This window comes from Diabrotica virgifera, chromosome 7 (genome assembly GCF_917563875.1).
Source record: "Diabrotica virgifera virgifera chromosome 7, PGI_DIABVI_V3a".
NCBI lineage: Eukaryota > Metazoa > Arthropoda > Insecta > Coleoptera > Chrysomelidae > Diabrotica > Diabrotica virgifera.
In genome coordinates, this window is record NC_065449.1 from 246,506,350 (window position 1) to 246,533,234 (window position 26,885).

General features: G+C 31.7%; 1 protein-coding gene across 1 annotated transcript in view; it reads left to right on the forward strand.

Moving 5' to 3' along the window:
• LOC114326070 (octopamine receptor beta-2R-like) overlaps window positions 1–26,885 on the forward strand; it is a 951,551-nt gene that overhangs the window by 272,869 nt on the left and 651,797 nt on the right. The window contains exon 2 of the mRNA XM_028274268.2: window positions 4,733–4,789. The gene's annotated coding sequence lies outside the window, so the exon portion shown is untranslated. The remainder of the gene's footprint in view (window positions 1–4,732; window positions 4,790–26,885) is intronic.

Genomic DNA, 26,885 nt, shown 5'->3' on the forward strand with positions numbered 1-26,885 from the left:
GTTTAATTTATTTTGAGTCTGTTTTTAAAGTATAGTTTGTCAAAGTTTTATACTTTTTATTGCTAAATAAGTTGTGCTGGAATATTCTACGTACATTTATTCTAATGTAACTTGCATTTTGACGAGCTACAATAAATTTGTAGAGAAATTAATGAAATATTCGGATTTTGCTCAAACATTTAACTAAAAAGAGAAACAATAACGATATATGAATAATAACCGACTATCAAGGGAATTAAATTAGGCATCGCCTTTGTTTCTCAACGAGAAATAAATTTATAAAGAAAGGAGGTATCCGGCTTAGCACCCTACATAATAAAATATGTAATAATGGTTACGCTCAACGCGCATAGCCGTTCGATGGGGTCGGGATTCTTCGATTTAGCGCAGCTCGCTAAATCGATTTTCAAGATATGTTCAGCGCACCTATCCCTGGTTAGTTATTCTCCGTTCAGCTCACAGATAATGCATTAATGGATTTCTGTTCGGTCTTTTATACTGCCAGAGATGGTATAAGAACACGTTTTGTTTAATATATACTCTAGACTCTAGACCATAAATTATTCTCTAGAACTCTAGACCAGTGTTTTTCATTATTTTTGATTTCGAGACCCCTTTACAGGTTAAAATATTCTGGCAACACCCTTGTATCATAGAAAGAAAGCCAAAAAAATAATGTAATTAAAAGACTACATACGTTAGGTAATGATTTTTTCTTATTTTGGTACATGTATCTGTTATTCACGCGGGCCAAAAATTAAAGAACAGCTAACATTTTGCTTTGCAGTTTGACGTATCTATAAACAAATCGACTGTGCACAGTTTGTAGTAATTGTGCGCTTGGAGGCAGATGACGATATCACGGAAGAGATCTTATTTTGTAAAGCTCTTCCTGCAAACACTACTGGCACGTATTTGTACAATATGTTTTTAGAAATCACTTGCGACTTCAATATTCATTTGAAAAAGTGTATCGGTATTTATAGCGATAGCGCTAAAACTGGAAAAAATAGCGAACTCATTGCAAAATAAAATCGATAATGCCAAACATATCACGGACACACTGTTTTCTTCATAGTGTAGTAGGCTCTAGCTGCTAAGGTAGTACCTTTTGATTTAAGTGACATGCTTAAGGAGGCAATAAAAATTGTGAATTCTATCAAAGATTTACAAACCCAGCTACTCAGAATCGTTTCTGAAGATATGGGCTCGCTTCATCAAAATCTCCTTTATTACACAGAGGTCAGGTGACCATTCTGGAAAGGAAATGTATTGACAAGAGTTTTGGAACTAACAGCTGAATTGTTAGTGTTCTTTCAAGATGCAAAATCTAAATATGCTTATCGTTTTTCTGACCCTATTGGCTCTTTAGATTAGCATTTTTGGCAGATCTTTTTAGTCACCATTACAATTTGAACAAGAACCTTCAAGGGTGAAAAGGGAATATTTTAACAGCTAGAGATTAAGTAAAAATCATTTCACGCAAAATTTAGTTTGTGGTCAACCTTCCTGCGAAAAAATATTTGAGTTTTTTCCATGTATTCAGAAGATTGTTGAAGATAATGCAACAGACCAAAGTTTTGCAGTATCAACTCACATTCCTTGCATGATACAGAGAGCTTGCATAATTTACAAGAGTAATTTTTGACATACTTTCCAGACTTGAACTCTGAAGCTGATAATGGGCGTAGATGGATTTTAAACTCTATTTTGGACAAACCAATAGATCTGGCTGATATCACCACAAAAATGAATGAATGTCTTCTAGATTTAGGTGCTGATGGCATACTTAAAATAAAACCTTTTAAATATTAGTGCCATTCCCAACTTCCTACTTGTGTGAACTGACATTTGTTTCAATGGTAGACATTAAAACCAAGCAGATTAATAGACTGCGATTATAAAATGATTTGATTTTTAACGTTTGAAAAATAGCACCACAATTTGATATACTTGTGAAAAATAAACAAGCACATCCTTCCCACCAGAATTGTGTTTTTATTTTTGTGTAAGAACCTGAATATTTTATTTCAGTCGGCGACCCCCCGAACGACCCCCATAGGGGTCGCGACCAACAGATTCAAAAATACTGCTCTAGACTCTAGATGATACAATTAGTAAATTTTTAGTTACTATGGATTAGTGTCTATTTTTGTCTGTTTACAAAAATGCATTCGAATATTTTAATATTTTTAGAAAATATCTATTTTTTGCTCGTATATATTATTCAAAAGTAATTTGTTTATTTCAACGATATGTTTATTAAAGGGATGCATATCAAAATAATTACGATTCCATCATCATACTGCAACGTTGTATTGCACACCGGATACAATATATGATAGATAATGGTTTCCAGTTCTAATTAATTATTGATATATGCCACAATGATGCTTCGAACCGAATATTAGTTATAAATGACAACATCAACTTAATATCAAACCAATCGTTACCGGATTCACCGACTGTTTTCTATTTATAAAAAGCTAATGTCTTACCTTGACATTGACATCTAAAAATTATATTATTTTGTTTTGTAAATGTGGTAGTTTAATTGATTAAAAATTGAAAACAAATTCAGTAGATACAGTTAGGTAAAAAATTAAGTTTTAATAAAAAATTAAATCAATTACTCGGTCAAGTAAACAACTACAGTCGAACCCGCTTATTAGAATACCTGTTAAAGGAATATCCCGCTTTAAGGAATAGAAATTTCAGGCCCCGAAACGTATCTACTAGCCACCAATGACCGCTTATTAGAATATCTCGGTTATAAGAATACTTTTGCTTTGCACGAAGGCTATTCCAATAAGCGGGTTCGACTGTACTATGTACAGGGTTATTCACTTTATTTTGACCCCTTTGTAAACTGCTTTATTTACAGAATTAGAATTAGAAAACAATGTACCAGGTATGTTAATAAGTATGAATTTCGCTCAGGAGTAAAGTGCTTTTATATTTCACAATATCGAAAATTGTCATTGAGAAAAGTTGTTTGTAATTAAAAATTATGGTAAAATCTGCATTTACACTCTTCTAACTGAACAACAATTTTTTGAAAATTTTCCTTAAATCACGGAGTTACCCAGCGTCATTTTTATTTATGATAGCTCCGTTATTATTAATTTTACGAAAAAAGTTATTCCTTATAAAACGTTCTGCATAGTCTAACAACTAAGACAAAATTATAAGATATTAAATTTGGTCAATTTTATACGAGGTACGTCAAAAAATATGAATTTCGCTGAAGAGTAAAGTACCTTTATTTTTCACAATATTGAAATTTGTTATTATAAAAAGTTGTTTAGAATTAAAAACTATGTTTCAATATGCAATTGCATCCTTCTAGTTGAAATATTGTGAATTATAAAGGTATTTTACTCTTGAGTGAAATTCATATTTTTTTACATACATCGTATAAAATTGATTAAAATTGATATCTTATGATTGCATCTTAGTTTTTTGACTATTCAGACATTTTTATAAAGAATAACTTTTTTTCGCAATATTAATAATAACGAAGTTATCTTAAATTAAAATGATGTTGGGTAGGTATCCGTAATTTGAGGAAATCTTTCATTTTTTTTTAATTTGAAGAGTGTAAATGCATACCATAACATAATTTTTAATTACAAACAACTTTTATTAATAACAATTTTTGATATTGTGAAATATAAAGGCACTTTACTCCTGAGCGAAATTCATATTTTCGGGCATACCTCGTATATTATTGATAAAATCTGATATCTGATGATTGCATTTTAGGTTTAAGGCTATGCAGACCACTTTATAAAGAATAACTTTTTTCGTAAAATTGATATTAAAAAAGTTTCCCATATGGTTCCCAGTTACGCAGACACACTGTATATCGTACTAGTGACGTCATCCATTTGGGCGTGATGACGTAATCGACTATTTTTTAAATGGGAATATGGGTCGAGTGCTAGCTCATTTGAAAGGTTATTCAATTCGCAATTCAGTAATATAAAGATTAAGGTGATTAATTATACAGGGTGTCCAAAAAAAATTTTTTTTAATTAAAGTAATTGACACAAAAAAAAAGAATGTATGTAATTTATTTAATTTAAAATACATTTTACTGCTGTTAGAAAAGAGAAATAAAAGTTTATTGCACAAATAAACATTGCTTTTGGGTTAAATTCAATGTTCAAACTGCCAAGAGGCAGATGGGTGGCAGCGTGAACATTGAATTTAAGTGAAAAGTAATTTGCATTGTCTTGTAATGCAAGTCTTGCATTTGGGCAACACTAAGATGAGTAGATGACATCCAAAAAATATCCGGAACAAATTTGAAGTATATTGCTCAGGATAGAGACCGATGGAAGGAGTTGGGAGCGGCCTATGTCCTAAAATGGACGGCAGAAAGCTAAGAAGAAGAAGATGAACATTCTTACATACGTTTTCGAGAGCTTTGAATTCAGAGAAACCAATGATAGGTACTAACTCTTAAAATTGACCGCCAAATAATGCTACAATAGGTATACAAAAAATAAAGGTAAACATTCATAGTAAACGAAAGTTATAGATTAATGTAGGTACGGTTATATAAGTAAAACTTAAAATTAGCTCCTTCTGATACTCTTAACAGAAACTGTTGCCAATTCCTTAGGGTAGACTGAACAATAAAACATAATTGAGCTTCCTTAAGTATGCTGATCTCTGTTTGTTTAGTACTTATGAATATTAACAACAAACTTTATTTTTGTTTCAGGTTCCTAATCGTGCAGTTATCATGAAGTTTCCGTTACCACGAAATAATCTCCAAACGGTAAATATGAAATTTAAAAAAATTATAAATAAGCAAACTCTGTGAGTTTATTGTAATAGTTTAATTATTTCTTTGCCATTTAGCACTTATATAAAATTTCCAAATTATTTTTGTGAGTTTAAAATTTTTAAAAATTTCCAGCCACTAATTCCTAGTGAGAGATGGTTTAAATATGAGGCAAATAGATTATTTAAAACAATTCACTGAATAAGATCAAATCACGGTCTCATCCAGCTTACAAACACCAGTATGCATGGGAATCACTGCTAATCCATATTGCGCCTGTCCTAAAATGGGAGATATACAGCACTTCAATTGGAGTGTGACCAGTACAGACAAAGTACTAAAATACTGTATAAAAAGTTAGTCGAACTAAATTGAGGCCATGAGAACCAGAGTGGCCTAACTGATAAGAATTACTTCTGAACTGATAAGAATTACTTTACATAATCAAGGAAAATTATCAGAGGCAAACAATGTTTGATTGTTTTAAGATGATTCTTGGTCCACATACAATTACTAAAACAATCAAACATTGTTAGCCTCTGATCATTTTCCTTGATTATGTAAAGTAACGTTCTTATATATCAGTTAGGCCACTCTCGTTCTCATGTCCTCAATAATTATTGTCCTTTACCTTTCAAATTAAAAATGCAATTATATTTCCAAAAAATATTCAGACGTTAAAATGTATCTACTGATATGTAACATCCTGTTTTATACTATAAATTGGCTTAGGTATTACTAAAATTAAAAATTGTAAATATAGACCAGGGCGGATCTGTTTTGAGGTGGATGTGAGAGGTGACATTCGGATTTTTGCAGGTAAAGTTAGGTGACAACTTCAATAATTATAATTGACTTGTGCTCCTTCTCAAATATGCCCTGACCATTAATAAAAAATTAAAATATTTAAAAACTTCGAAAAATATCGATTTTGTTCTACTTTGTTGCTTATAACTTTAAAACGATTCATTTTGGAACGAAGTCGTAGGAAATAAAATAAAGATAATTGAATTTTGTATAATATACGACTGATTTAAAAGGCTTTAAATTATTACCCTTTCTGCAAAATAGCAATAAATAGAAAATATGGGGGCAAAAAGAATGTTTTTATTCAATGTTTTTCAACCACTTTGGTTGCACTTAAAACCTTCATAATTCGCTTAGAAAATTTTTACAACATACTTAAACCGTCCACCAAATTTCATTAAAATCGACTTAATAGATTTTGCATAATCATTTTACAATCTAAATTTTTTTAATAAAGTTCAAATTTTTTAAAATCATTCTGAACAAAAAGTAGACCATTTAGAAGTTTGCTAATTTTTTTTATAAAGAGGTTCTCTGCCTATCTAATACACTTTACAAAATTAAAATCGGATTATTTAAGCGGCCTCAGCACTGTTTTAAAGTTATAAACAATGTTTTGGCTTATAAACAAATACAGTGAAGACGTTTGAGTTGGAATAAATTCATTTTCTTGAGAATGGGCAACTCTGGAGATAAATCCCGAAACAGATCGATTTTTATTTTTAAATTATAATTTTGTGGCATAAATATCATACTAGTGACGTCATCCATCTGGGTGTGATGATGTAATCTAAATATTGGAATTAATTTAATTAATTTTTTTTAAATTTAAACCCTGTATAAATAATTATGCTAATGTTTATATTAGTGAATACAAAATTGAATAGCCTTTCGACTGAGCTATCACACGGCACCCATTCTCATTTAAAAAAATCATCGATTACGTCATCACGCCCAGATGGATGACGTCACTAGTATGATATATATACCAAAAAATTAGAATTTAAAAATAAAAATCGACCTGTTTCGGGATTTATCTCCAGAGACGCCCATTCTCGAGAAAATGATGTTATGCCAACTCAAACGACCTCACTGTATTTGTTTATAAGCCAAAAAATTGTTCATAACTTTCAAACAGTTCTGAGGCCGCTTAAATAATCCGGTTTTAATTCTGTAACGTGTATTAGATAGGTAGAGAATCTTTTTATATGTAAAAAAATTAGAAAACTTCTAAATGGTCTACTTTTTCTTCAGAAAGTTTTTAAAAAATTTTAACTTTTTTAAAATAATTTAGATTGCAAAATTATTCTGCAAAATCTATCAGGTCGATTTTAATGAAATTTGGTGAACGATTTAAGTATGTTGTAAGAATTTTCTAAGCGAATTACGGAAGTTATAAGGGGGTCCGGACAAATAATCCCCGGACAAATAATCCCGGACAAAAAATCCCCACAAATTTTCCACGGACAAAAAATCCCCGGACAAAATATCCCCACAAAAAATCCCCACAAATAATCCCCACAAATAATCCCCGGACAAATAATCCCCGGACAAAAAATCCCCACAAAAAATCCCGGACAAAAAATCCCCACAAACTTTTTTGGACAAAATATCCCCACAAAAAATCCCGGACAGAAAATCCCCGGATGGAAAGATGCAGTCTGGCGGCCTAGAAAAAGGTTGAAAAGTTATAACGCCATTGATGATGATGATGACTAAATATTTTTGACGTTAAACTTACAAAAAGGAACATAATTTTTTGCATTACAATCAAGATTATCGTTTTCTGGACCAGCGGTTATCATCACGAATAGACAATAAGTACAACATGATTCCCAAAGCCTTAGCTTATTCCCCATATCTTCCACGATTTTTGAAAAAACTCACAATTGGAATTCGACATTTGGTAATCGAAATTACAATGTATGCTTAATTTTAATCGCTAATCATTATTTTCATGCAGAAAACTGGTTTCATGGCGATTGCTATAACTCTCATGCACTGAAGCTGAAAAACATTTGCGTCGATTGCATTCACGGGAAAACTTTTAGAGAACTATTTGGTAGCAAAAAAATTTCTTGGGGATTTTTTGTCCGGGATTATTTGTGGGGATATTTTGTCCAAAAAAAATTGTGGGGATTTTTTGTCCGGGATTTTTTGTGGGGATTTTTTGTCCGGGGATTATTTGTCCGGGGATTATTTGTGGGGATTATTTGTGGGGATTTTTTGTGGGAATTTTTTGTCCGGGGATTTTTTGTCCGGGGATAATTTGTGGGGATTTTTTGTCCGGGATTATTTGTCCGGGGATTATTTGTCCTAGCTTCGTTATAAGTGCAACCAAAGTGGTTGAAAAACATTTAATAAAAACAGGCTTATTTTGCCCCCTTATTTTGTATTTATTGCTATTTTGCAGAAAGGGTAAAAATTTAAGACATTTTTAACCAGTCGTTTATAATGCAAAATTTAATTATTTTTATTTTATTTCTGTACGACTTGGTTCCAAAATGAATCGTTTTAAATTTATAAGCAAAGAAATTAAAAAAAAAATCGATGTTTTTCGAAATGTTTAAATATTTTAATTTTTTTATAAATGTTCCGGGCATATTTGAGAAGGAGCATAAGTCAATTATAATTGTTGAAGTTGTCACCTATCTTTACCTGCAAAAATCCGAATGTCATCTCTCACATCCAAAAATAGACGTTTTTTCACAAATCCGGCCTGGTCTAATATGCTACATAAAACAAAAGTATAATAAGAATAATATTAATACAAAACCTCAGTGCGCAAAGGAGTTTATGTCATAATTTTATTAATAATTATAAACTCGTTTCAAATCCAGTGATTAGAAAATAAGTTCGGACAAAAATTCGGAAAAGGGTCCCCCTTACTAGTAGAGCGAACAATCTGGATATTTTTCCTTTTGATATAAATAGGCCATTTTTTTCAACTCTTTTCTTTTCAGTTGGACGTAAATATGACTCCCAAAAGACGATAATCCCAAATACCAGGAGCCTAAATTGATTTTATTAGCGTTATTAAAATGTTTATAAAAGACACTAACTATATATCTAATCACAAATGTAAAAAAGCCAACTCTCAACGATAAAATTTGTATTTGAATATAATTTAGTTCCTTTTTGGAGCTCTTTCCGGAAGATTTAAATTCGGGTGATTGAAAAGAAGTAGAAGAGAGAGAACGAATATAAAACCTCCATTTCGAATGGTAATTGCGTTGAAATAAAAATGTTTGGATTTAAAATAAAACTGACTACAAATTGCACATTGCATTTCCATCTCGTATCGGCTAAAATAGGAGTGGTTTGTATTAAATTAAATTCAGCGAAATAAAAACAAGTGTCTCACTATGGAAAATTACTCAAAACGTTAATTAAACATAGACATAATAAAACAACCATAAAATAAAAAAAATTACTGCATAACTTGTTTGCAAATATGCCTGGGACAATAAACACAGACCACGGTGGAAAGATGCATCAATAATCATGAATGAAACGCACATGAAAAAGAGAAAAATCAAAGAAGAAGCCCTCAACCTGCTGAATGAAGAAAAATGTGTAGCAACCTTATCAGCAGAATGCAGCAGACTTTGGTTGCCAATACTTAAAGAAGAAGTGAACAACAAAACATGCCAATAATGGATGACAGGGAAACGTGAAGCACATATAACCATCACTAGGGAGCGGATTCTATGCTAAATGCATATTGCTGGCATATTTCGCATATTTGAGAACTTTACCAAATTTTGCATATTTTTAAAGAAACGTGCATATTATGTGTCTATTTAAAAACATTTTTGCCCAAACGAAAATATTCTAAAATTTTTTAATTCGATAAAAACATTCCCCGCACATGCTGTCATACCTTTTCGATAACTGCCTGAGTCGGCTCATTCACTACACTACCCTTTCGGTTTTTCTTAGAAAACACCCGATCTTTACCCACAAAGTGCGTATAGTACGCCGTCATAAAATGAATGTAGGATGTTAAATACCCTATTGTTAAGAGAATATTACGGAGTTTTTGTTGCTACGTAACAGGGTCGTTTAAACACAGCGATAAATCAAACAACTTATCAAGGTCAATCGAGTTGTTGCAACTTATCATTGTGTGTAAACGGTGCATCGCACAACTTATCAAAGTTGGAGTTGGGTTGAAGGTGGTATCGCATTGAATCGCAGCGTCTAAACAGCGTTTCAACTTGTCATCACAACTAGTTGCTGTGACTTATCGTTGTGTTTAAACGATGCTTAACGCATCTCCGTATACGTAAAGCGTCGTTTAAACACAACGACAAGTCACAGCAACTAGTTGTGATGACAAGTTGAAACGCTGTTTAGACGCTGCGATTCAATGCGATACCACCTTCAACCCAACTCCAACTTTGATAAGTTGTGCGATGCACCGTTTACACACAATGCTAAGTTGCAACAACTCGATTGACCTTGATAAGTTGTTTGATTTATCGCTGTGTTTAAACGATCCTTAAAGCAACTAACGTGTCGTAGAGGATGAACGTTAAAATAGGTAGTTTTTGTAACTGCCTTAACGTAACGTAAAGCAAATCGTAAAGTCATTTTTAAATTCCGTTGACATTAAACAAATAAAGCAATGTTCACACAATATACAATTAATATACAAATGTAAAAAAAAAGATAAATGAATGATGAACTTGTACGGTTTTAATTGCTTCTATTTAAATATAAAAATATTATTTTTCCTTAAGGTTAAATTTTTTTTATTTTTGTTTATACCTACTTTTTAGTTGTAAATTATTGTACCTGCATCAGAATTCCAGTATGTAAATAGTTTGGTCATATTTATTTGAAAATTTTACTGAAATTAGGTCATTTGTTTATCTAGTTATTAATTGTGGTGATCACTGTATTTCTTAAATTAATATAAGATTTGTTTGTTTTGCTTTATTAATAGACAACTTAAAACAATAAAATTTTAAATCTATTATGAAGTTCCAATTACAAACACAGAATAATTTTACTCAAATAGACTAAATCAATAACCAATATAACCTTAAAATGTTTATAAACGGGTAGTACGCTGATGAAATGTTCATTTGGTAGGTAATCGGGCAAGATCCTCGAGTGCATTCGGTGACTTTCGTCTCGATAGGGATGCGTTCTCACGTACGTATCAGAACGTTACTTTAGGTAATACGCATCGAGATACGGGAGTTGAACCATTAATGCGCAAGCGTACATGTCAAAAAGATGCGTTACGTTTACGTATTTGTGTGCACAAAAACTCCCTATTTACACCTCTAAATATTGGCATCGTTTTACGATTCCTTAACGGAAATTTAAAAAATATGATTTAAATCAGATCCCGTAAATCGTGAATGTCTAGTTTTTGTGTAAAAGTACTTCTGTTTGTGAATAGTGCAATATGCCGAAAGATTCTAGCCTGGTTTATTCCCGGATCAGAACCTATCCCCAGCTTCTTTACACCAATTCCTCTGTAAAGCATATAGTAAAATGGTGAGTTTAAGATTGCTTTCCTCCTCTTTTTTATTTAATACATAATATTTGGCTGATTCCTCAACATTTAAGTTTCAACAGTTTAGAAAAGTATGTGTTGTCGTAGATACCATCTCAGCGAAAATTTTCGGCTACACAACACACATATGTCAAAATGCAAGAAAATGAGCGAATCGAAAGTTGATCAGTTATCCATTGGCAGTAGACAATCGTTGATGACTTTATCCAATGAACACTATAAATTTAAAAATTTAATTTGCATTTATGCGAGGCGATGATTTGTGCAAACATACCTTTGAAAACTGGAAAATCCTACGTTTAAAAGTTTTTTTGGAAATATATTCCAAGAAAAGTGTTACCGATGAAAGTACATTGAGAAAAAATTACGTACTTACCTCAAATTTGCAACGATACCATAAAAAATCAAGAAGATAGGGGAAAATCGATATATTTATTTTATTGTAGATAAATATGTGGTTTCTCAAAATACGCACTTTTTTAAATTATTTTACATATCTTGCGCATATTTCGTAATTTTTTACTGCATATGTATGCGCATATTTCATCAAAATTGCTCGCATATAAATCCGCTCCCTAACCATCACCATCATACACTACACATAATACAACACACAATATATAAAACTAACTTCTTCAAAAACTCATTATTAGAAACACTTACAAACACAGAATCATATAACACACATAATTAATGCAGAAATACTCAAAATAATCAGAATTTGATGTATTACAGATAGTGTTGCCCAAAATCGGTCTTGGTCTTGCAGTTTTGGTCTTGTTCTTGCGTTTTCGCAAGACCAAGACCAATACCAAGACCGCCTAATTTTAGCAAGACCAAGATCAAGACTTACCGTGCAAAACTTGAGCAAGAACAAGGCTAAGCCTGCGAGACTCTTGCGTTTTGCAATTAGAACTGAGGGTAGTTTTAGAGAATATATTAGTTCGGCTATATTCTTAGATACTCTATGAAAAACAAAAAAATATGTAACAAAAATTTCGAAAATTGGATTTATGCCCATTACGAACAATACCATAAACATACATATCGAATCAAAATATCCATTAAAAGAACACTTGACACATTTGACACCTACCCAGAGGTCAGTATTACAAGGTAAAAGTAAAATATTTTGTAATACATTCTTTCCCAGCAGATGAATTCTCTGAAATTAATTGTCCAGGTTATATCGAATATTATCCAAACTTTTTAAAACTTAGCTGATAAAAAATATACCTAATAAGTAATTAATTTTTTTCATTATTAGTTTTCTAGGAATTTAAACACCAAAATATCTTATCGGTATATAGAATACTAAGACTATTGTGTATTGTTTTTGCTGAATGTGCTATGAGGTCACTCGGTTAAACAACATTTGCCGAAACAGTGCGGCTAATATTTAAAATTATGATAACGAGACAAAAATAACAGATAATGCCGGATAGCGTGTACCTAAACAAAATTCCGAAATATTATTTAATAACGATATATAGTTCTCCAAAAAATTTACGCACCACCTTAAAAACGGGTCATTATTAATATCTCGAATTTCCTAAACCTGTTGTCCGATTGAAACCTGTTGTCCGGACCTGTTATCCGATTTTTTTAATTAATATGTTGTCTTATTCTTTATAAATATTGCCGTATTAATAATATTGTTGCTATACAGGTCAACTATTGTCACCGTATACCGGGTGTACCAATCAAACTGTGTTTTTTCTCAGAGCTAGCATAGATCTGTGGAATATTCTAGCATTTATAAAATACTTAGATTAAAACTATAGCCTCATATTTTTTAACATTATGTTTTTTTATTCATTCGCTTGCTTATATTGGAGAATAAAAAAGTTAGGTACTTTTTTAACTAGCTATGTTTTTAATCAATACAAGATGTTTTTAAAATGAGTATGGCAAACTTTAATGGGTAATTCTGCACGAAAAGTAATGACAGTTTGCTTTATAAACGAATGCTTTATAAATGCTTCGTTTTCCAAATAGGGGGTGTTAAAATTTTTCTTACAAACGGACGACTTATTTATTGCTCTAAAACGGATTGAGATATGAAAATGAAATTTTGTGGGTTTTAAGAGGTAGTTTTTGTGCATTTTTGAGATATACAATTAATAATTTAATATTCACCATTTACGTTTACTGGAAATACACTTACGCAGTATTCCCTGTAAAATTAAAGAAAGTGATTTATTGAAGAGTAATTTTGCTGTGATTGTGAGGTAGCTGACGTGCCATCAAATTTGAATCCCATACTCGACTGTCCAACCCAACCAGATGAAATTCTGCACATGGTATGATTGGATTTGGTTTAAAAATGAGAACTGACACTAACGTGACACTAACACTAACTAACATATTTTGCTCATCTGTCACCGAATTGAATGTTTTTCAAGTCACAGATAGTGAATGGCAAGTACTCGAAAAAATACATAAGTTTCTAATAAACTTTAGTTAGTTAAAACATAGGCACGGATCGTCCACTTATATCGTGCGTTCAAACTCCACCCGGTGTCAGTTGTTAGTCCAGGAACCGAAGCATTTCACCTCGCAATTTTTACAGAATGGATCGATTTGCTTGAAAATTTGAGAAAAGTAGTGGATAGTCCAAGGATCACAATCTATATGATGGCGTATAAGGCTGTATAGAACATTGATAGTCCCCGTTCCCCGTTCTCACATATGGATCAGAGGCATGGACGCTAACTAAATCAGATGAATCCGCTCTATCGATTTTTAAAAGAAAGGTGCTACGCAAGATATTCGGAGCGGTTGTGAGAACGGAATATGGAGGCGTAGATTATAACTTTGAACTGCAGAATATTATACAAGCATGAGTTTGGTGGAAAAGATATTATCAGTAGTAATTGCACATGAGCTCTAAAATTCTATATTAATTTTAGAGATCGGGTGCAATTTGTTGCGATTATTTCCTGAATAAAACTGTTCAAAACCAAAATGTTATTGTAACTTATTTATGTAAGTACAAATTAGTACAGTTAAACACACAGCTGTTATTAATATTTTACGCTTGAAAGTCATCACATTTATAATTTTTAAAACATTAATTTTCATTAATGTCACTGAATGTATTTTTTCATAGCAACGAAGGGCATCTGACATAATATACTTGACGACGGGCAATTATCAAAAATTATCAATTTAATTTAGAATTCTGTAGCTTTCTATTGGTCAGAATCTCCTATGAATGAAATAATCACTATAATTAAGCGAAACCGCCTGCAGTCGGCAGGACATGTAGCCCGGGCCCCTGAATCAAACATGATAAAAAAGATTAAAACAGCGCAACCCGTGGGAATGAGAAGACGGGGTAGACCAAAGCTCAGGTGGATGCACGGGGTAACACAAGATGCCGAGAAGATCGGAGTTGGCAAATGAAAAATGCAAGCAAGGGACAGAACAGAATGGCGTAGAAAGCTTGAGAAGGTCGAGGCCCTCTAAGGGCTATAGCACCAAGATGATGATGATGAAGTTTTCAGGGACTTTTGGCCCTCGGTAATAATGTAATACATTATTCCGCGTTTAAAATTTTCAAAAATACTTGTAGTTTTCTCAGAATTCGAAAAAAATGAATGCATTTAAAATGCTTTGGCCCGAAATTTTTCGCCTATGCTCTTAATTCCATATAAACATAATATTTAACTTAGACATGTCACAAAAACACTGTTTCAGAACCTTTTTACAAAATACTTGCCAATTTAGTTCATTTTTGTCAATGTTTTAAAAATTTAACAAATTTCCATTTACGTGTCGATTGAAATGAATATTTCATATAGTTTTCCCTTTCTACCTTATGAATAACTGAGAACGCCAGAGAAATCTGTTTACCATATAATGAATTTTTAACAAATTTAACCAAGACGGCCTATCTCCTCCTATATCAATATCTGGAAACGAAAACCATAAAAGACAACTGATGCTAATAACTTTGACCCTATTACAAGAAAAATGAAAAATGTTTTGAGGGATATAGGGATAAGCCTGGCTTAATGATTAATTAAAAAGAAAAACAGAAGAAGAAGAGTACCGCAAGCGGAACGAAATGAATTCTTAAAGTGGGAATATAAACTAGTATCAACCATCACTTGGAATATTTTAATATTTATGATCGTTCAAGTTCGCGGGAAATTTTACTTTAATAAATTCAGCATGTATTTAATCTTTTCTTTTCTTGCTGCAATTTTTTAGATTAAGGTTTCTGAAAGAATAACCATTTTTCATTTAGATTAACATTGTTTATGTTAAACAACAAAAGTAAAGCTATTAATACTTTTCACTCACCTTTCTCTAATTTGTATTAAAATACTAAACTGCGCGTCATAGGAAACGGGCACCCTAAAAAATGGGTAATTTTTGAGGTTGCGTATCTCCTAAACCTGTTGTCCGATTTAAGTGATTTGTTGAATATGTTATAGCCTTGTTTATTGTCAATATCTCTGTAATAGTATTTTTGCTAAACAGGTAAATTTTCATTGTATACTGGGTGTACGAATCAAACTGTGTTTTGTTTTCAAAGTTCGCAACACCCTGTGGAATATCCTAGCATTTATAAAATACTGAAATTAAAACTCAACTGTAGCCTCAGGTTTTCTGAACATTTTGTTTTCTGATTCATTCGCTTATGTTGGATAATACAAAAGTTAGGTGCTTTAACAATTAGCCATCTTCTTTTTCAGTACAGGGTGTTTCTAAACAAGTGCGACAAACTTTAAGGGGTAATTCTGCATTAAAAAATAATGAGTTTACTTTATAATTGTATGTCCGCAAATGCTTCGTTTGCGAGATACGGTATGTTGAATTTTTTCTTACAAACTGACGATTTATTTATTGCTTTAAAACCGGTTGAGATATGGAAATTAAATTTCGTGGGTTTTAAGACGTAGTTATTGCACATTTTTTGACATACAATTAAGAATTTCATATTCACCATTGGCGTGCATATGGGTAATATGATCGGTAATATTACCCATATGCGCGCTAATAGTGAATATAAAATTCTTGATTGCGAGTCAAAAAATTCGCAATAACTATTTCTTAAAACCTACCAAATTTCATTTGCATATCTCAACCGGTTTTAGGGCAATAAAATAAATCGTCAGTTTGTAAAAAAAATTTAACATCCCGTATCTCGTAAACGAAGCATTTGCTGACATAAGTTTATAAAGCAAACTGTCATTATTTTTCATGCAGAATTGCCCGTTAAAGTTTGTCGCACTTCCTTACAAACAACCTATACTGATGAAGAACATGACTAGTTGTTAAAGTACATAACTTTTGTAATATCCAACATAAGAGAATGAATCAAAAAACAGAATGTTCAGAAAACCTGAGGCTATAGTCGGGATTTCATTTCTGTATTTAATAAAGGCTAGAATATTCCACAGGGTATTGCGAACTTTGAGAAAAAAACACAGTTTGATTCGTACACCCGGCATACAATGCAAATTTACCTTTTTAGCAAAAATATTATTACAAGGATATTGACAAAGAACAAGGCTATAACATATTCAAAAAGTCACTTAAATCTGACAACAGGTTAAGGAGATACGCGACATCAAATATGACCCATTTTTTAGGATGCCCGTTTTCTATGACGCGCAGTGTATATTAAAAACAGTCTCAAATAGTCCAGGAACTGAAGCTTTTCACCTCGCAATTTTTACAGAATGGACCGATTTGCTTGAAAATTTGAGAAAAAGTAGTAGATAGTCCAAGGATTAAAATCTATATGATGCCGAAAGGCGCTTTTACCATGGGGGTGGTTGCCACCCCATCCCGGGGGTGAAAATTTTTTATTATATTTTGACCGCAAAAGTTGATAAAAACATTCATTCTAAGCAAAAAATGTTCTATACATTTTTTTGATAAAATGAATAGTTTTCGATTTATTCTCTATCGAAAGTGTTAGATTTATATCGAAAAAATAAGTGTTTTTCAATAATATATTAATTTATGATTCACTCAATTTTTGCCGTACAAAAAATTTTCTTAAACCAATCTCTTGGGAATTAAATAACCTACAATTTCATATTTAAACATTTTTTCGTATCTCTGATGCTAATGTTTCTATTCTGAAGAAATCGATATTTTTACCAAACTACAAAAACTCGTTATTCGCTTTTAACCCCAGTTTTTTTAAAAATAATCTTTCTAAGCCAGTCAAACTTCTAGAATCTATTAATAATACATAAATAAAGAAGAATAAATAAGGTAAATGACTAAAAACACCGCTAACTTACATTATTATGCTTCCAATTGGATTTCTCCTTTTTTTTTCTAAAAAATATATTGATTTTTTAACCGTAACTTTTCTATTTTTATCGTAGAAAGTTTGGCAAAAAAGAATTTTGTAGGTTTTTATAAGGTCTATAAGACTATTAACATTAGTTCTTTTTAAAATCCTCAGTCGCAAAAAGAGGTGACTTTGAAAGGGTTGGTAAAGGTGGTTTTTGCATGTTATTACAAGTTTTAAGTATCCATAGCTCACTAAATTTTTGCTGTAGTAAAAATTTTTGCAAACCAGTTTCTTGAGAATTAAATTAGCTACAATTTCATATTTAAACATTTTTTCGTATCTCTGATGCTAATCTTTCTATTATGAACAAAAGGCCATTATTTTCCAAACTACAAAAATTCGTTACTCGCTTCTAACTCCATTTTTTTAAACTAATCATTCTAAGCCGGTCAAGCTTCTAGAGCCTATTAATAATATAAAAATAAAGAAGACTAAATAAGGTTAATGACTAGTTTTAATTAGGGTGGTGATTAGGGTGGTGATTAGGAGGTTGCTTCGGATCACTTTTTCGCTGAAAAAAGTAGGGACTAACATTCTTTTCAATACACGTCACTTAATTTTTGAGCTACAGACTTTCTTTTTATTTCTGGAGATAGATATTTTCAAATTTTTAAATTAGTTTGAACAAGTTATCCTCGAAAAATGCATAGTTTTGCCGTCTTTTGACTTTGAAACTACAGTATTTAGCATTTGACGAAGAAGAGCTAACATTTAATAATGTATAGCTCGATTACTATTGGTCTTAAAAAAAATTAAAAGAAACGGTTTTGTTTATTGTTTCAAAAGGTACATTTTTGTTAGGTAAAGTTGTTTTGATAAAACGAAAACTTTTGGAGTTATTAGCCGAAAACTTATTAACAACATTGATTTTTTCGATATAAAACTAACACTTTCGATAGCGAATAAATCGAAAACTATTAATTTTATCCAAAAAAATGTATAGAACATTTTTTGCTTAGAATGAATGTTTTTACTAACTTTTGCGGTCAAAATATAATAAAAAATTTCCACCCCCAAGATGGGGTGACAACCACCTGCATGGTAAAAGCGCCTTTCGGCATCATATAGATTTTGATCCTTGGACTATCCACTACTTATTCTCAAATTTTCAAGCAAATCGATCCATTCTGTAAAAATTGCGAGGTTTTGTCCTATTTTAAGCTTCATTACTTGGACTAAAATTGCAAATGGAGTTTATATTATGTATTTCACTTTGACTATGCTTTATAAATCTCTTATCAGATCCAAAATCAACTATGTACTATTTAATTGCCTACTCATCCGCATCCAAAACAATGTTAAAGCCACTTGGCCACATATTTATATAACAATGCCCTTGGTGCTTTCCGCACTACTCCAAATGACTGTTTACACTGCGAATGCGGAGAACCTAACACGAACGTGCAGTTAGAGGATTATTACAAAACAACAGTAATGAATTAAATCTTGGTTCGAATATTATGCTCTTGATATGCTATTGGTTACGACTACCTCTCACGAAACGGAATCAATGAAGCAATGAGATAACTAAGAATACCAGAAAAACTGATACGATTGGTTAAAATGATGTTAACTAAGGCAGGCCGCACATCAAAGAAACATGAAACGTAAATTACGTTTCATGGAAATAAAACACTGCTAAACAAATATACGTCCGGCCATTTATGAAACTCTCCGAAAATAAAAATGTGTCATGAGCATGAATCACACTTGTTTCATTGGTAGGCGGACTTTGAGATTTGTTTAGCAGTGTTTTATTTTTATGAAACATGTTTTACGCTTCATGTTTCATGTTTTTCGTTTCATGTTTCTTTGGTGTGCGGCTTGCCTAAGACCTTCTGCAAACGAAGCTCATCGTCATAGACGCGTATAAGTTTCGTGATGCACCGAGGATTCCTCTATGCCTTAAAATCCGCAAACGATTCGATTTGCAAGCGGTATGTGATTGTCTTGGCTTTCATGCTTTTACAGTACATAGTTGCAAAGATGTCAAGTGACGAAGAGGACTTACTTTTGTTAAATTATCTTCGCCGCTGCAAAAAAAAAGAAACGGGGAAAATTTTGGGTGCATCGGTATATCTACAAAAATTACAACAGGAGGTTATGCATTGCCACCAAAGAGTTGTAGGAAGATGACTCCAATTTCCAGACATTTTACAGAATGTCTAATGATACCTACATTTAAAGAATTGTTGTAAATTGTAGAGCCTGCCATTTAAAATTAAAATAGTAACTTGCATACTAACACCCCATTTTAAAAAATAGAATGTGTGTGTACTTTGTACGCACGTAAGAAGTTATACTTCTATTATAATATAATTTCAACGAAATTAATATACCTACTTAACAGTTACAATACAAAAAATTAACAATAATTACCAAAAATGAACCAAAACTTAACAATGCCAAATATTTAAAAAAAAAAAGAAAAAAGTATGAATCGTCCGGGATTTGAACCCGCAATCTCGCGATTTTTTTATCTCTGGTCCAATGCTCTACCAACAAGGCCATCAAGCCGCATGCTACTTACCTTTCAGATATACATAATTATTCATCACGGTGACAAGTGAAATATAAAAATAGATGTTTTATTATTTTACGCCCAAGGAAGACAAATCCAAAGACACAAAATTATAATAAAAACTTTTTAAACCACCTTTTTCAAATTGCGCAAGTTGTATTAATAATATTAATGTTATTAAATGAAATATAAATATTTTGACGTTTCACAATTTGACAATTCACTTTTAACTGCAGTGCCTTAAAATTTTTAAAGCACTAGTGCCTTAAAGTAGCATTTTTAACGCTCCTAAAAATTGCATTTTTAACAAGTTTGTGGAAAAATATATTTAAAAACACTAATATATTCTTTCCACAATTTTTCTGGACTGATACATACATAAATTAAAACATTTTGAAATATAACTTCAAAAATATAATATGAAAACTATTTAAAAAGGCAGTATAACTATTAACTAACCTTTGTTGTTTATCTTCCCACAAATTTTAAAACGCAACAACCATACATAACCAAACCGTCAACTGTCCAAACCACAGCTGCGCTACAGCTGCCATATTGGATAATTTTTGACATGTCATTTGAACATCCAATCATAACAAACTTATAATGCGCATGCGCGCGGATCGTAGGTTTTAACATATAAAAATTCACCCTCATATCGCGCGTAAAGAAGTATAACTTCAAAAATTCCACCAAATAACGTGTTGTAGTACTGCAAGTGACTGACTGACATCGTTGTACGCCTGGTGACTTGCAGCTTGTCTGCGTTGACGACTTCTCACCGCTGACCTGACACTTCGTGTACAGTACTCTATGAAAGCGGATGCATTACGTACTTCACATATAATACGCGTTTATGACGATAAGCTTCGTGTGCAGAATGCCTATTATAGTCAATTAAGCCCCGTGACTCTCTCCAGATCAATGCTCCGCGTCGAACCAGTTGAGTCTTTTAGATTAATACTCCTTAAGACTACGGTTTGACTTCATATCAAGACGTTAAAGCCCGATTTGTCATCCATAGGTGTCCAACTTTTACTACATCAGGGAACATCACTTTTTCAGCTTGAACTAACACTCTGTCCCTTAGATCGCTATTCTATACAATTTTCGTAAACCCATGTAACACTCGACCGATGGTCGTAGTGGAAAATAGTTACAGACTTTTTTAATCTATTACTAGAAAAGCATAATTAGAGGAGGCAAAATCTAGACAAGCGGTACGATCCTGAACGAAAGATAACAGTACATAGGTTTCGCAGATGACTTGGTATTTCTGATATGTTCAAGAACAGAACTTAGTCTGACTATGAATTTAGAAAACCAAGTATATCAGAAGAAGAGTGGAAAATGCAGAACACAATAAATGGACCACTTTAAAGCGAATGAGACAGTATAAATTTGAGAAGGTAACAGAATTTGAGTACCTTTAAGTAGCAGTTACAAATAGAAAAGACGAAAAGAGAGAAATAAATAAACGGTTGCTGAAAGATAGCAAAGTAGTAGGAGCATTAAATGCACGTTTGAAAGCAAAAACGTGTCCAAGTCAAAACTGTTGAAGGCAGAAAAAGTTAGAGATTTGAGAGAGGAAAATTTTGTGAGAGCAAAACTTTTGGTGGTAATATAGAAGGCTGATGGAGAATGATGTAGAAGAACAAACCAGGATCGTATGTAAATGGATAAGAGACACAAAAAATCCCAAAAGATGATCAAGCTACAGAGAGTTACATGGCTGGGACATGTTTTACGAATGCCAAAAGAGAGAACCGTGCTAAGAGTTGGCCAAGTGCGAGAACTAGTAAAGAAAAGAAGAGGGAGATCACGAAGAAAGTGTTTTTATGTCATTCGCACTGAGATAGAAGAAATTGGTACAAGAGACTGGAGAGTATAAGTATTGGCCTGGAAAAAGAAAAAAAAATAGTCAAGACTATCGAAACCAAGAGCCTGTAAGGCCTGTAGTGCTGTTATAAATTAAATATACATTTATTTACAAATAAACTTTAGATCTTTACACGCCAAAATAAGCGTGTAATAAACTAAAATAGTTGTTTCCAGTAAAAAGAGTAAATAATATTAAAATGCCACAACAAATTAGACTCAAATTCAGGATATATTTTCTGTTTGTATGTAAAAATCAAGTTTCTCTTATTGGAAGCAATATTTTATAAAAATTCACATATTGTTGCCATACCTTTGTGAACCTTGATTCTCATTCCAAACGCCTATTTGTCATTCTTACATCGAACACCACCGTAAAAGGTAAAGAAGCAAATCCAGTGAGAATTGCATTAAGTTTGCAGAACACGCACCGCAAACAGGACAGTTCGATTGAGATAAGGGTCAACAAGTCCTACTAACTACATATCGTCTGAGGCACATTTTATTGAATGTGCTACCCATCCGTGCAGTCTTACTATTAACACAAATAATTCAACCGTTTTCTCTTAAACTTTAAAAATGATAAATAATAATTTAATGTTACCTGATTAATATCCAATATATCCTACACTACACGAAGGAGTAATAACAGATTCTTAATCTGCATTAGAATATTAGGGCAGTCACTGAGGGTATTTGGCTCCAAATTCCATCCTACTACATCGATTTACTTGATATTTTTACAGTAAGTAGGGAATAGCTCAAGAAACAAAGTCTACCCTATATACTATGGCGCATATATCTTGGGGGTTGTTCTCACCTCTTCAAGATGGTGGAAAAGTTTTTGGTCAAAATAACCACAGAATTAACTAGAGAACCTAATTCTAAGCAAAAACTGTTCTATGTATAACAATTATTATTCGTCGTTGAAAATTGGCCATTTTCATTGAAAAATTTCATTTTTTGCGAATACCTTAAAAACTAAGCAACTAACTAAAAAAACTATATAAAACATTTTTGTAGCTTATAAAAAAGCAAAGAGATTCGTTCCTTTATAAATCTTCCAGTTTTAATACTAAAAGAGATATGGTAGTTGAAAAGAGTTTGTTTTTTTTTGGTGCATTGTTACGGTTGAAAGGTCTTTTTCTCAAAGTTCTTGTATAATTCATAATGAATATCAAATTTTGATAAGATGTATAACAAGTTGTATACCTATTAGGCCTTATTTAACATTTAAATAGTAACGGAAATAGTAAATACTATATTTTATTTTGATTGGGCTAAGTTCAAGGTTTCTGTCAGGTGCGAGATAGATAATTAATTTTGAGGCTGGTCTTCGTTGATAGCTTGAAGTAAAAGCATGGTTTTTTAAGTAAACCGATCAGACTTCGATCAAGATGTGCATATATTATCACAAATTATATTTTGGATTATTCTAAAGATTACATCAGTTTGTGGAACATCGTATGGACTTAGTTTTCCGATTCCTTGTTGGAGATTATAGAATCTAGTTTCTGTGAAAGCCTTCGTTAGCCATACATTTTTTGCACGAAGAAAAAAACCACGTGTTTCCACCGCATAGATTTTCCAGAATTTTGTATACAGGCTGTGAATTATATGTATTTTAAATATTAGTTGGAGACCTTTGTCCGCTGAAGTCGGATATTTATTCCGATTTGATGTTTGCCGAAATGCAGTAATGAAGTTGTTGGATGCAACTTTTTCTATTGGCTGTTTGTAAGAATGTTGATGGTGTGAAGACGTTCAAGTTTTGGAACTAAAGGTTAGTGAAATTATTTACATCACTACTTTCGCGTAGAAAAGACTATTCTTTTGTTTGTTTTTTTATTTGAGAGACACTTCAACATCTCACTAGTCAATCTGTTCCTAAGATAGATAATATTTTATTACTTCATTAAAGTCATAATAAAATTATTATTCAACAGTTTTATTTTAAAATAATGTAAAGAGCTCTTAGGGAATTTAGGTACTTTAGTTGAAACCTCTTCGAGGTGACTTTTTAGCAAGTGTTTTTCTCTTTCATTTCAAACATTGTAACGATATACTTATTATATTGATGTTTATAATAAATAATATTTGTTTTGGTAATAAAGTTATATGTATTTACTATTTAATTTATAATTCTCACATATTTTTGCTGGCGCCCTGTAATTAGATATTCCTAAAATCTACTTTGAATAAATCATTTTAGGCCAGACTAAAATGATTCCTTCTTATGTTTTCTAACCCACCCCAGAGAAGTCTCAAATCTCTATGGTCTGACTTTTATTTGTTTGTTTTCTTTAAATTAACTATAGCTGTTACAGAGAAAGCGTCTTTCTTGGTAACAGCATGCTCAAATCTGTGTATTCAATTTGAAATAACAGATAAACGGTCGACTTTAGGTGTATAAAGCTACCAATACCTGTTGTAGTGGTTGAAAAGACCTTTAAAATGAGCAATATTAAATGTCGATTACATTCAAATTAAGCGAGATCTGCTGCAAAAAAATTGATGACTAATATATTTTAAGAAAAAATGAGAAGTTTATTTAACCTCTTAACCACCAAAATTTAAATATATCGTTTTCCTTCTACAATACCTTTTATTATAATAGTGTTCAGATCTTATTTTTTTCAAAAAACCATTCATTTTAATCCTGTCCAACTTTTTGAACATAGAAATAACACTGTAATAAAAGATATTGTCGAAGGAGAACAGGTGAAAAAAGGTGGTTGAGAGGTTAAATATACTTCTCATTTTTTCTTAAAATATATTATTCATAATTTTTTGCAGCATATCTCGCTTTGTTTGAATGTAATCGAAATTTAATATTGCTCATCTTAACTCTTTTCGGCACAGCAGATTGAAATTTGAACCACCAAATTTTTGCTACATGTTGCACAGTGGTCCACAAAATGAACCACTTACTAATCTATTTTTATCAAGTTACACCTACGCAAGAGGTTTGTATTTCTTATTGCCTCTGTCTCTATTAAGTATAATCATTAATTGGTAAAATTAGCACGGTTTAGTTATCAGCCAAACGCAAATCGTTATCAATTGTTTCTTGAAAAGTGAGGTCATTTTACACGTGCAATTGAATGTTAGAGAATGATACAGAGTTAAAGGTCGTTTCAAGCACTACAAAAGGTATAAGTAGCATTATACACCTAAAATCCGCCGTTTCTCTGTTACTTCAAGTCTAATACACCGATTTGAGCATGAACCAAAAAACAAATTATTTTCACCTACCATATCTATTTTTGTATTAAAACCAGAAGATTTATGAAGCAACGGACCTCTTTGTTTTTTAATAAGCTATAAAAATGTTTTTATACAGTTTTTTAGTTAGATGCATATTTTTTAAGGTATTCGCAAAAAAAAACGTCCGAAAAGGTGTCATTTTTCAATGAAAATGATCAATTTTCAACCACGAATAACTCAGAAGGTACTGAGTTTAAAAAAAAAATTAAAACAGTTTTTGCTTAGAATAAGTTTCTCTAGCCACCATCGTCGTTATTTTGACCAAAAAATTTTAGGTAGGTATGTCAAAAAATATGAATCTCGCTCAAGAGTAAAGTGCCTTTATATTTCACAATATCGAAAATTGTCATTGAGAAAAGTTGTTTGTAATTCAAAATTATGTTATAATCTGCATTTGCACTCTTCTAATTAAAAAATTTTTTCTTCAAAATTTTCGTCAAATTACGGACACCCAACATCATATTTATTTATGATAGCTCCATTATTAATTTTACGAAAAAAGTTATTCATAGTCTCGTAACCAAAATAAAATTATCAGATATTATATTTTGTCAATTTTATACGAGGTATGTCAAAAAATATGAATTTCGCTGAAGAGTAAAGTACCTTTATTTTTCACAATATTGAAATTTGTTATCATAAAAAGTTGTTCAGAATTAAAAAGTATGTTTCAATATGCAATGGCATCCTTCTATTTGAAATATTGTGAACTATAAGGGTATTTTACTTTTGAGCGAAATTCATATTTTTGACATACCTCGTATAGAATTGAAAAACAATTGATATTTTATGATTGCATCTTAGTTTTTTGACTATTCAGACATTTTTATAAAGAATAATTTTTTTGCAAAATTAATAGTAACGGAGTTATTTTAAATAAAAATGATGTTGGATCCGTAATTTGAGGAAAATTTTCAAAAAAAAATTTTCAATTAGAAGAGTGTAAATGCATATTATAACATAATTTTTAATTACAAACAACTTTTCTTAAGAACAATTTTCGATATTGTGCAATATAAAGGCACTTTACTCTTGACCGAAATTCATATTTTTGGACATACCTCGTATATTATTGATAAAATTTGATACCTGATGATTGCATCTTAGGTTTTAGACTATGCAGAGCACTTTATAAAGAATAACTTTTTTTCGTAAAATTGATATTAAAAAAGTTTCCCATATGGTTCCAAGTTACGCAGACACCCTGTATAATAAAAATATAATAAGAAGATAAATAGTGGCTATTCCCAAAATTTGATTAAAATCCATAGAGTAGGATAGAATTCGGAAATAATATCCTGTTCTTGCTCTCATTGACTGGCGTATATTGAGTCAATCAGAATCAAAACCCGCTAAATTCAAAATTTTTCGATTTCCCTTTTTTACACAGATTCAAAGATCTAAGTACCTATTAATCTACAGGCATAAGTTTTCGTCTCAAAACCTTTTAAATCCGCTTAAAAATACCACTGGAATGTTGACGTTATAATCATACCCTGGTATGACCATACTTTTATGAATAATAAAATACTTCTTTTTCTTGAATATTTTGTATGTTTTCCAATCAACATTGTTCAATACCTACTTTTTGGACAATCAAAAATTAGGAATTTGGAAAATGTTATGTGGGCTTAGAATTAAAATCTGCTAAATCCAAATTAAAATTACAAATTTCTGAAGATGTAAGGAGCATGCAAAAAAAGGACTCTATACCAAATTAGTGTGCCATTTTATGACATTTATTGATGCTACGTTGACT